Genomic DNA, 13,300 nt, shown 5'->3' on the forward strand with positions numbered 1-13,300 from the left:
ATATGGGAGATATGTGAACAAAAACCTGGTATAATCCAAGGAAATATGTCATCTTAATGAACTTACACCCACAGCCTTGTACAGTAGTTTCTGTCTTATCGCTCAGGCTCAGGGAAAATCAATAGACGAAGAAATCAAAAGGATGTTTCAAGAACTTAACAGGTTCATAAGGAAGTATTGTAACCATCAACAAACACTAAAGACTGACTATATAAAATCGTTTGAAGAAATAGTGAATCTGCTGTCTTGTCAACACACAGCATTACAGCAGAGCTAATGTTTCACAAGAGGTTAAAGAATACATGGGTGGACCAGATTCCACAGGTTCCCAATAACAGAGACTAGTGGGAAGAAAGAGTTCTGAAAGCTTTGATCAGTTCAACAGAAAAAGTGTTCATAAGAAAGCACAACTCTGACAAGAAAGTGGTAAAAAAGCTAAGTTATCAAATGGCCCAGACGGTATTATTAAGAAGCCATCCAACTATTGAACAAAAAGAATGAAAAGTGGTAGTTGTTTTTTATGCTACCTTTTGTCATTCTAAGGGTTCCAAATCTTGGTGCATATCTATTGGGCACCCAAGTAATCATCAAATTAAAGGGCTTTATCCTCATCCAGGTTCACTGTAATATTGTTCTTTGTGAAATTAGTGTGCATCATTTTAGGAACACAGAGTCAATTGGAATATTTGAACTGAATATTTATGTTGGTATAATGCAAAAATTAGAATCCTTTTGTTTTGAATTTAGACATAAGATATGTATTTAGTTTTGATGCTGTGTGACATGTATTTGTATGTTGTTGTGTGTAGTAGATAAGTATTATCCTGTGAAAGATGCAGGAGCTCAAGAATTATTCTTGAATTTTAATTAGTCATATTATTGAATACTCAAGATCATTTTTGTTAGAAATAAGATCTGCTTACAAATGATGCAAATTATTACAAAATAATGTAATACAAAGCTTTATGTTTATGTAGATTGAATGTTTCTCACCTGCCAGTCTTAAGATAATTATTTCCTACATTTGCATCTACATGACTATTCTTTACTTCATAATTAAGTGCCTAGCAGAGGGTTCATCAAACCGCTTTCAAGCTATTTCTCTACTGTTCCACTTTCAGACAGCACACAGGAAAAATGGACTTTTAACTCTTTGTTTACAAGCTCTGATTTTTCTTATATTATTATGATGATCATTTCTCCCTTCCTGGGTAGGTGCCAACAAAATTCTTTTATATGCTGAGGAAAAAGTTGGTGATTGAAATTTCTCGAGAAAGTCCTACCACAACAAAAAAATACCTTTGTTGCAATGATTGCCACTCTAATTCACGTACCATATCACATGGTACTTTTTCCCTTATTTTTTGATAATACAAAACAAGTTGCCTTTCTTTGAACTTTTTTGATGTCCTCTGTCAGTTCTATCTCTCGAAGATCCCACACTGCGCACCAGTACTCTGGAATAGGGTGGACAAGCATAGTGTAAGCAGTCTGATTACTAGACTTCTTGGATATTATAAGGGTTTGTGATGTTTGTCTACTTTATTTCTTTGTTGATAGTGCTCTACATTGATGTACTGCATTGTTGTACTGGCTGAAAAATGGGGGCTGGAAGTTCAGTACTGACACTGTAAATGATGTAGTTGACAGTTGCAGAATTGTGTTTCACAGCCCCCCTCCCACCCAGTCGTACATAATTAAATGGCTAATTCACTATTGGTAAATGTTAAAAAGCCTCATTAACAGGTTGCAGGCAACATCAGCATACCGCTACAATAGTTTCCTGTTGAACTTGTATGAGAAGTAAAAACCTAAACACGCAGTTCACAGTTCTTGCAGAATAGTATGGTACCTGTGACACTTTTTCAAATAAATTAAACAGACATTGTCATTAATTGTTCTAACACATGGCCTGTTAGTGTTACCCTTATTCCACTATTAAGTTGATGCATTGTTGTTAATCTAACCAATATGTGTTTCACATCTGAAAATTGGCCAGGGGCTGACTGACTGGGGACCAAAAATTGAACCTTTACATATCCTCCCAATAATAGACACTGAAACTATACATTGTTCAATGTTTAAATTACAGAAATTACAATTAAAACATTACTCATTCAATTAACTGAATACATCAACAAGTTCCTTCTGTGTACCAGATCCTTCTACCACAAAGGTTAGGCCAAATTATTTGTTTAAGTAATGAAATTTTTAAGTAAGGAAATTAACAGATATAGTTATACAAACAATACTTTTCACAAACCTGGTAATTATTTTGGAATTAATTAAGGGGTGACTTTGCTACTAAGTTTTTGAATAGAGAGAAATAAATATTTTAAGAAGTCTAGAAGTTCCTCTTCCAAATGTTTGTAATTAGTACAGAATTTACATTCGTTTATAAGTCAACAACAGAATCTAAGTTGCAAAACAATTACTGATTTCAACCTATAATGATCTGTAGCAAAATATAATAACTATGAATGGTCAAAATAAAATACAAACTTAATTACTTACACAAAACTAAGAACAAAAATGGAACTGGTGCTATATTCCTTAAGACTGAGGGCCGACCTATCTCTTTTAGGGAAATTCAGATTATACTCATTCATATTAATGGTAATTAAGCAAGAATGTAAATAAAATGAATTTAAGGAGGCAGATGGTGGAACAAGGAAGGAAGTAAAGGAACCCCAGCTTGCTTTGTCATAAGCTGTGCCAATAAATCATAGTCTTTGCTTTACTTTCCCCACAACATTTTCTGTGTGATCATTCCAATTTAAACTACATGTAATGAGATTCCCAAGTATTTAATTGAATTGACAGCCTTTAGATTTGTGCGATTTGTGCGATTTATCCTGTAGCCAAAGTTTAGCAGACTCCTTTTACTACTCATGCGGATGACTTCACTTTTCACTATTTAGAGTCCATAAATTGCTGCTTTTTTCATCCTACAGATATCTTGTCAAAATTATTTTGCAGTTGGTTTTGATCATTTGATAACTGTACAGGGTATTAAATGACAGCATCATCTGCAAAAAATCTAAGGGGTTTGCTCAGATCATCTCCTAAGCAGTTTATGTTTATTAGAAACAGCAGAGGGCATAAAACACTTCCTTGGGGAATGCCACATATTACATCTATTTTACTTGGTGACTTTCCACCAGTTACAACGATCTGTAACCTTTCTAACAGGATATCATGTATCTCTCCACATGACTGAGACAATACTCCACAGGCACACAATTTGATTAGAAGTTGCATATGATAAATGGTGTCAAAACCTTTATGGCAATCTGAAAATATAAACCTGTGGCTCTAATTTGAAGTATATTTGAATCATGATAATTATTGGTTTACAAGTTTAGCTTGTGTTTAAAGCTGCAGTGAGCTTGGTAGGGATTTATCATAGTGGTTGGTGTGATGTGTTCTAATCTCTTAAGTGTGATCCTTCTTCAAAGGTACATACTTGGCTTCTGAATATTGGTCTTGGGAGTGTTGCATAATATATTTTCCATTAACTGAGACTGAAATACTTGCTCCACATATCAGCTCATTAAACTGAATTTGAGAGAATTTGATGTGGTACTGTTCAAATATTGTAGTTGTTATGATTCATGGAAATTTTAGATGAGCGTTTTATCTAAATATGTGGGTCAATGAACATGAAGAGAAAATATTGTTCATTTTTTGATGATAAAGTGGGCACAGAATCATGAGCACATGTTAGTAAATGGTCATGAAAAAGGGTAAACCGTCAGTGTGCACAAACTGTATCAACTCACAGCTGATCACTCATGAATGCAACTGGAAAATTGGCCTGCACAGACTATTGTTGTCACTGAAGTGAAGCTAGTGCTTATAAGGACCTTGTTTTGTTTGAAGGATTTGCGGAATGTACCACAGACATTCTTTCACTATGCTATAGGGCATTAACCAGTTCACCAATTGAACTACAGTTTTAAGTGATAGTCTAATGGCAACTTAAGGAAAATTTGCTATGGCATAATGATCAAGCTTTTTATTACCTGTCCATCCCACACCCTGGATGATATCAAGAATGGCTTCAATACCCATCACCCCAAATTTGTCACAACTTTCCCTTCAGTTTTCTTAGTGTCATAGTGACATCATTGCATCTGATAAACATTGTTTCCTTTTTTGGTAAAATTTTGATGTGGTACCTAAAAATCGACCTAAAACACATTCGCAAAAAGTCCATATTGAAAAATTTTATGTAGCCTAGATATGAAATCCCCAAACCACCTTCCGTACCCTCTGGCTCATACCCTTGTAACTACCCCCAGTGTAAAACCTGTCCCATTCACACTCCCACCACCACCTACTCCAGCCCTGTAACCCGGAATGTGTACACGATCAAAGGCAGAGCCACGTGTGAAAGCACTCACTTGATTTACTAACTGACCTGCCTAAACTGTGAAGTTTTCTATGTCAGAATGACCAGCAACAAACTGTCCATTCACATGAACAGACACAGGAAGACAGTGTTTGTTGGTAATGATGATCACCCTGTGGCTAAACATGCCTTCGTGCACGGCCTGCACATCTTGGCACAGTGTTACACCGGCCGGGTTATCTGGATACTTCCCACTAACACCAACCTATCAGAACTCCCGAGATTGGAACTTGCATTTCAATATATCCTCTCTTCCCATTACTCACCAGGCCTCAACCTCCACTAATTTCAAGTTTCCATTGCTCATACCTCACATGTCATTCAACAACATCTTTGCCTCTGTACTTCCACCTCGACTGACATCTCTGACCAAACGCTTTGCCTTAATATGTGTCTGCTTGTGTCTGTATATGTGCGGATGGGTATGTGTATGTGTGTGTGTGTGTGTGAGTGTATACCTGTCCCTTTTTCCCCCTAAGATAAGTCTTTCCACTCCCAGGATTGGAATGACTCCTTACCCTCTCCCTTAAAACGAACATCCTTTCGTCTTTCCCTCTCCTTCCCTCTTTCCTGATGAAGCAATTGTCGGTTGTGAAAGCTTGAATTTTGTGTGTGTGTTTGTGTTTGTTAGTGTCTCTATCAACATACCAATGCTTTCGTTGGTAAGATACATCATCTTTGTTTAGATACAGGGTGAGTCACCTAACGTTAACTACCACTGGATATATTTGGTAAACCACATCAAAAACTGATGAACCGATTCCACAGACTGAACGTGAGGAGAGGGGCTAGTGTAATTGTTTAATACAAACCATACAAAAATGCAAGGAAGTATGTTTTTTAAGACAAACCTACGTTTTTTTAAATGGAGCCATTTTAGTTTTGTTAGCACATCTGAACATATAAACAAATACGTAATCAGTGCCATTTGTTACATTGTAAAATGTTAATTACATCTGGAGATATTCTAACGTAAAGTTGACGTTTGAATCCTCTGACGTTCAGTTGCGTGTTGTAATAAACACAGGCCACAGTCGGCGAGCAGCATCTGCAGGGACATGTTTACGATGACGACCATGTTTATGAGTGTGGCTGTAGTGCACTGATGTGGTTTAGCCTAGCTGTTGCTGTGTCCGCATGTAGTACTTGCTGGTATTGTTATTCTGCATTCATCTTCGCATGCAGGCCAATTGTAGTACTACATGTTTCCAGATGTCTGTGATAATGTAGTGTTGTAGGAACTGTGACCATGGTGTATTCAAACTCTGTAAAGGCAGAGATGATACTCATCTATGGCGAGTGTCGACAAAACGCAGCTGAAACCTGCAGGGTGTATGCAGAATGGTATCCGGACAGAGAGCATCCAACATGCCGCACACTGCTAAACATCTACCGCCAACTGTATGCAACAGGTATGGTCGTAGCACGAAAACGGGTCTGTAAGAGGCCCGTCACAGGAGAAGCGGGTGCAGTTGGTGTGTTAGCTGCTGTTGCCATGAACCCACACATGAATACAGAGGACATTGTGAAAGCCGGTCGACTGAGTCAATGTAGTGTCATGCGCATACTGCATCATCACCGCTTTCACCTGTTTCATGTGTCGCTACATCAGCAATTACATGGTGATGACTTTAATCATCGAGTGCAATTCTATCAATGGGCATTAACAGAGAATTAGTTGCAGTTCTACCTGTTTACTGATGAATCGGGTTTTACAAACCATGGGGCAGTGAATCTACAGAACATGCATTACTGGTCCACATGCATTACATCCTTGCTGGCTCAGACAGGTAGAGCGACAGCGACTGTGGACTGTAAATGTATGGTGCGGAATCATTGGCGACCACCTCATTGGTCCTCACTTCATTGCAGGGACACAAACACCAGTAACATACGTCACGTTTCTACAGAATGATCTGCCAACATCGCTCGAAAATGTCTCACTGGAAACGCATCGACGTATGTGGTATCAGCATGATGGTGCACCTGCACATTCCGCAATTAACACTAGGCTGACCCTTGACAGGATGTTTGACGGGCATTTCATAGGATGTGGAAGATGCATAAATTGGCCAGCCCATTCTCCTGATCTTACACCTCTGGACTTCTTTCTGTGGGGGTACATTAAAGGAGAATGTCTACCGTTATGTGCCTATAAACCCAGAAGATATGAAACAACATATTGTAGTAGCCTGCGGTGACATTGCACCAGATGTACTGCGGCGTGTACGACATTCATTATGCCAGAGATTGCAATTGTGTGCAGCAAATGATGGCCATCACAATGAACATCTATTGGCCTGACATGTCGGGACACACTCTATTCTACTCTGTAATTGAAAACGGAAACCACGTATGTACATCTACCGCATCCCTCATGGTAATGTACATGTGCGTCAGTGAAAATGACTAATAAAAAGGTGTTAGCATGTGGACATAATGTGCTGTTCCAGTCTCTTCTGTACCTAAGGTCCATCACCGTTCCCTTTGGATCCCTACGTAATTCGGTGCTCTCCGATACACACAATCGAACAGCAGAGGAGCGCCAACTTTAGGTTACAGTACCTCCAGATGTAATTAACATTTTACAATGCAACAAATGGCACTGATTACGTATTTGTTTATATGTTCAGATGTGCTAACAAAACTAAAGGGGTTCCACTTAAAAAAAAACGTAGGTTTGCGTTCAAAAACATACTTCCGTGCATTTTTTTATGGTTTGTATTAACAAATTACACTAGCCCCTCTCCTCATGTTTGGTCTGTGGAATTGATTCATCAGTATTTGTTGTGGCTTACGAAATATATCCAGCAGTAGTGTTAGGTGACTCACCCTGTATATATAGAGGGAAACATTCCACATGGGAAAAATATATCTAAAAATAAAGATGCTGTTACTCACCAAACGAAAGTTTTGGTATGTTGACAGGAGATAATAAAAAACACACAAACACACACACAAATTTCAAGCTTTCGCAACACAAGGTTGCTTTTTCAGGGAAGAGGGAAGGAGAGGGGAAGACGATAGGATGTGGGTTTTAAGGGAGAGGGTAAGGAGTCATTCCAATCCCTGGAGCAGAAAGTCTTACCTTAGGGGGAAAAAGGAACAGGTATACACTTGCACACACACACACACACACACACACACACACACACACACACATCCATCAACAAATATACAGACACAAGCAGACATTGTACGTATCTCGATTCAACATCTAATCTATACAGTCAGTAGCGATACATAATACTGTCATTTGATTACGCAAATACTTTATTATGAACCATGATTGATCTAACTTTGTTGACAGCTTACAGGAAGCTTACAGGAAAGCTAATCCAAAGTAGCACAGGTTGCTAATGAGCAGAAAAAAATGTGCTAGTTGCCTAACCTTTCTCAATTTTGGGACCTTTTAGGTAGCATGTCTGTACCACCTGGCAATAAAGAATAGTGTGTAATTAATTACCTGCCCACGTGATCTTATCCAGTCAGCAATTTACATTGAACAAAATAACATGAAGCCATAACCTACATATAATTTTAATTTATTGTCAATCTAAATGAACAAATTGTATAAATATTTCACAGTCAAACAAACAATTTAATACTGAAATTAATGCACACAATTATCTTTCTGCACTGAGGACAGGTATCGATGTTGGTTGGTGAGGCCTGGCATGAAGTCGGCATTCCAAATCATCTCAAAGGTGTTCTATAGGTTTCAGGTCACGACTTTGTGCAGGTCAGTCCACTATAGGGATGTTATTGCCGTGTGACCAATCTGCCGCAAGCCATGCATTATGAACAAGTGCTCGATCATTTTGAAAGACGCAATTGCCAACCCCGAATTGTTCTTCAACAGTGGGAAGCAAGAAGGTGCTTATAACATCAATGTAGGTCTGTGCTGTGATAGTGCCACACTAAACAACAAAGGGTGCAAACACAGTCCACAAAAAACATGACCAAACTATAACACCACAGCTTCCAAATTTTACTGTTGGCACTGCACACACTGTCAGACGATGTTCAATGGGCATTCGCCATACACACACTCTGCCATCGGATCACCACATTGTATATCGTGATTCTTCACTCCACACAACGTTTTTCCACTGTTTAATTGTCCAATGTTAACACCAACAAGTGAGGTGTCATTTGGTTTTTACCAGCGTGATGTGTGGTTTATGGGCAGCCACTGAACCACGATATCCAAGTTTTCTCACCTCCCACCTAACTATTATAGTACTTGCTGTGGATCTAGATGCAGTTTGGAATTCCTGTGTGATGGTCTGGATAGATGTCTGCCTATTGCAGATTACAAGCCTCTTCAGCTGTCGGCTGTCTCTGTCAGTCAGCAGATGAGGTTGGCATGTACGATTTTGTGCTGTATGTGTCCCTTCACGTTTCCACTTCACTATTGGATTGGAAACAGTGGACCAAGGGATGTTTAGGAGTGTGGAAATTTTGTATACAAACACCCAATCACTTGATCACATTTGAAGTCTGTGAGTTCTGCAGAGCATCCCATTCTACTCTCTCACGATGTCTAATGACTACTGAGGTTGCTGATATGGAGTACCTGGCAGTAAGTGGCAGCACAAAGCACCCAATGTGAAAAACGTATGTTTTCAGTGGTGTCCAGATACTTCAGATACATAGTGTGAATTTTACATGGAAAAATCTGGGAAATCTCAGGGAATTTCAGGGATCATAAAATCTCAGAGAATTGTGAATTTTTAACATATCATTAAAACTGAATTTTATTGAGTTTTTTAAATCACAAATTTTCGAATAACTTTTCAAAGTTCATTCATTAAATGAATATCATTCCATCCAAATTACTGACATCTAAAAATTCCTATTAAACTATTGCTGGCATATAGATCAGCTGAGAGGAAAGAAAAGTAATAATTGTCACTTGTTGGCCCAACCACCACCACTACCACTTGCCCTTTTCACCAATAATTTCCATTAAATTTATCAGGAGTTTGTGGACACAATCCTGCTCATTGCACCTGAAATTCTCTGGCAATCAACTTTAAAGTCGATATTTTGCCCATTTCTCTAATGGTCTGTAACTTCAGTTGGATTTGATGGGCTGTATGCAGTACAGTAACCAATTTCACCCTAGCAGTTAATTAACAAGGAATAGTAGCAGAAATATTAATGCCTTAACCTTCCAGCAATGAGTGACATGATGTGTGCAGTCATCTCTTTATTGAGAATATCTGTGGCTTCCCTCTGACAATCATGCCTCTATCCTGCTACCCTCCCTGTTTACCTTTTCCTGTTGCTTCATAACATGGGTTGTGAGTAACTGAATCCACTATCACTTCTTCCCCTCATTTTGTCTTGTGCGGCATTGGCATTCAAGGCATAAACATTTGTTCAGATGCATGCTCTTTACAGCAGTACACCACGTTTCTAACCCAGTCTTCACCAGACATAACTACAGCACCACCTCAGCTTGAAAGCAGATTTCCATGGCCATCGTATCCAATCCTGCTACTGCTGAGTCCTTCAAAAAACAACTTAGCAATACACTTGTCGTTACTCAGTATTACCGTGGTCCTGAAAGTATTTATCAGCTACTTTGACAAGGCTATGACTTCTTTAAGTCATGCTCTGAAATGAGGTCCACTCTTTCCAACATTTTGTCCACCACACCTAAAATAGTTTCTCATCTCCCTCCCAGTTTCCGCATTATCCTTGGCAGATCTCATGCCCTACTGCATGCATTTCCCTACTCTATGGCTCCTACCCTTGTGACTGTCCCCACTGTAGGACTACCATCACCCATTCCAGCTCTGTAGATGACAAAAGGGAGAGCCACCTATTAAATGACCCATCTCCTGTGCCAGCTGTTACGTAAATACTGATCAGCATTTTACCACCACAAAGTTATCAGTTTGGGTGAATTTTTATTGTGAGAGAGTATATACTGTCAACACAGTATCCTGTTGCAGAACTTGCTCTATAACATGAAAGTCTTGACCTTCTTTACTGTTTCACCAGATGTGTCATCTTAATTGTTTCCCAAGACACAAGTTTTTCTGGACCCTGGAGGCAGGAACTGGCATTACATCATGTCCTTGGTTCTCACTGCCGTCCTGGCATTGAATTTTGTTAATTGTTTTGCTTTCAGCATTCATTGGTTCACTCCCTTTTCGTTTTCTATATCTTTGTTTTCTGACTTGTCTATTTCCCCCAAAACCCCCATCTCCACCCCCCCCCCCCCTCCTCCTCCCGATTACCACATACTTATCTTTCAGCACTTATTAACTTGTGCACCATGTTGTGTCACTAATGTCTGTATTGCATATTGCCCTATCTTCCACCTTTAAGTGCTCAGAGTTTCAAATCTTAACCAGTGCAATGAATCCTACCTTTCCTTCTTATCCTATCCAGAAATTCTCCCTTGACCCAGGGTTCCTCTTCAAAACACTCCCCATTTTCTAAACATCACCTGTCCTTTCCCTTCATATCTCTTCCTTTCCCTTTAACCCTTCCCACCAAAATTAGGATGCACTGGCTCTGACAGCTTTAAAATTTCTGTACTTTATGACTGGTCTCCTGCCACCACTTGGTTAGTAGATTTTTAAGCATCCAATAAAATTATATTTTCATAAATTGATTATTTTCACTGTCGTTTTATTTAAGTAATTTGCAGCTGGAGTGCAGACAACATTTTACCCAGCACATAACATAAGCTCATGAAGATTCTAATATTAGTAAAGAAGCAGACAAATTTCATAGCAAAAATATCAACATCATAAATAAAAAAAATAGTTAAATCCAGTTCTTTTAAAATTCATAAGCTAAATTCTAATGTAGTTGAGATTTGAATTTACATATTCCCTGAATATACTTATGACCATGGTCATGTGCATTATAACTTCTAACCTTTTTTAATATAGAATAAAATCTTCTGTATCCAAGCACTATTTGTTTCTTATTTTCTGTCTGCAGTTCTTTGTGTCCATGGCATTGTAGCTCAGTAAAATTAAGATCTTCATATTATTCTTTCCCTTCTCTCTTTTAAGGTATTTTATTTTAAGCAGTGATTGACATTCCAGGCAGGTACGAATCATGGTTCTAACACTGGAGCTCCTGCTTTAAAGTTTTCACTCCCTACCCCACCAAACATTCACCAAATTCGAAGCGGGAGACTATCTACCTTTGGATATTTATTTAACATAAAAAAGACACTCCATTATGCAGGGAAAATAAATTACAGTTGGTTTTCCATTATCTTGCACAGTTGTGGAGACCATGCTGAAAATGGATTGTATTCAAGGTCAGACACTGATTTGCCTGTTGGTCTGCGGGAACACCAGAAGCTGCAGCGTGGTAGAGAAGCAAGAAGATACTAAAACAAAACTACTAAGGCTCAATCCAGATACAGTGGGCATCAGTTAAGTGAAATGGAAAGATAACCAAGATTTCAGGTCAGTATAGTGTACTGCTGAGAGCAGCAGAATACAGTACAACAGAAGTAGGATTTATTATGAATAGGAAGATAGGACAGAGTGTGAGTTATTGTGAAAGGTTCAGTGATACGGCAGTTGTAGTGTTTCTTCATGGGAAAAAAACAATATTCTTTCTTGATTCTTCGTGTAATATTGTGGTAACCAGTTTAACATGTGCACTCTCATAGTTGAAAAAGTATTGTATTGTAGTTATCAGTTAAGAGATGTATGAGTTTAAATGGAGGATATGTAGTATAGGCAACTCAGCAAAAATTCAACAGTACAAAGACTTCTTTATGATTCTGGAGATATACAGTTGTATTTTCTCTGGCATAGCAATTTTTCAGTACTTATTGCCTTGTACATCTCTTTCAGATTGCATACTTTCAACATATTACATCCATTAACAGTAATTTTAGTGCACTCTTTACTGCCACAATTAGAATTCACATTTCAAGCAACATTAGTCGTTTTATTTACTATGACATTAAAAAAGTAATATATGCAACAAATATGTATCACTTGCATTAATTCTGTTTTGTTATCTCAGTACATGATAATTTATCCTATCCATGAACATAGCATTCAGTAAGTAATATAAGTCATGAACTGATTATAGCAAGTTAGCATACATTTCTGTTATTTACTGTGTTTGTTACAGTATGTTACTCCCAGTATCCTTTACTCTGGAGCCATACTCATGTTTTTTTTTCCTTTGGAAAGCACTCATTAGCGGTAGGTGTCATCATCGTATATGTATCAATTTTAACATGTAGGTATTGTCTTTGTAGGTATCTGTGACAGTTCCATATCCTCAATCACATGTGTTATGTCAGTGCACTCAAGTTTAGTTGGAGGCGTGTTTGTGCAGTACTGGACTCTTTGTGTGTGAAAATTCTTCTTTTGTCTTCATTTTCAGACATCTTCTTTCTTGATTTTTCATGTTATTTCAGGTACTGGTATTTTTAATTTTGTATTGTGTAAAAATTGTGTAAGAAAATTCTGTCATACGAATCCCTAGTGTTCTACTATCTGTGTGCAGTTGAGATATTTGAAATGTGTTTGTTGAATAGAACTGATGTTATATTTCAGTGACATATTTTCAGATGCACTTGTAACAACTACAACACTGTACTATTGTACATGTAAGTAATTTTTTTCTTCTGATTTTTCAATAAACTTGTGTAATTGATGTTCTGATTTCAATTTTTTTTGTTTCACACCATTGTGTTAAGAAAACTGTAAATAAGTTTCAATGTGAACATTAATGTTGATGTCAAATGTCAAGTAATATTGTAATAGAATTGAAATGTAACAAATGTTGAGACCGTTGTAAGATGTTTAAAATTGTAACTGTGCGTCTGGTCCATAAGTAGGCAAAGTGTTAGGATATGTAGATTGCAAAACCTAAGGTGAA

This window comes from Schistocerca gregaria, chromosome X, assembly GCF_023897955.1.
Source record: "Schistocerca gregaria isolate iqSchGreg1 chromosome X, iqSchGreg1.2, whole genome shotgun sequence".
Lineage (NCBI taxonomy): Eukaryota > Metazoa > Arthropoda > Insecta > Orthoptera > Acrididae > Schistocerca > Schistocerca gregaria.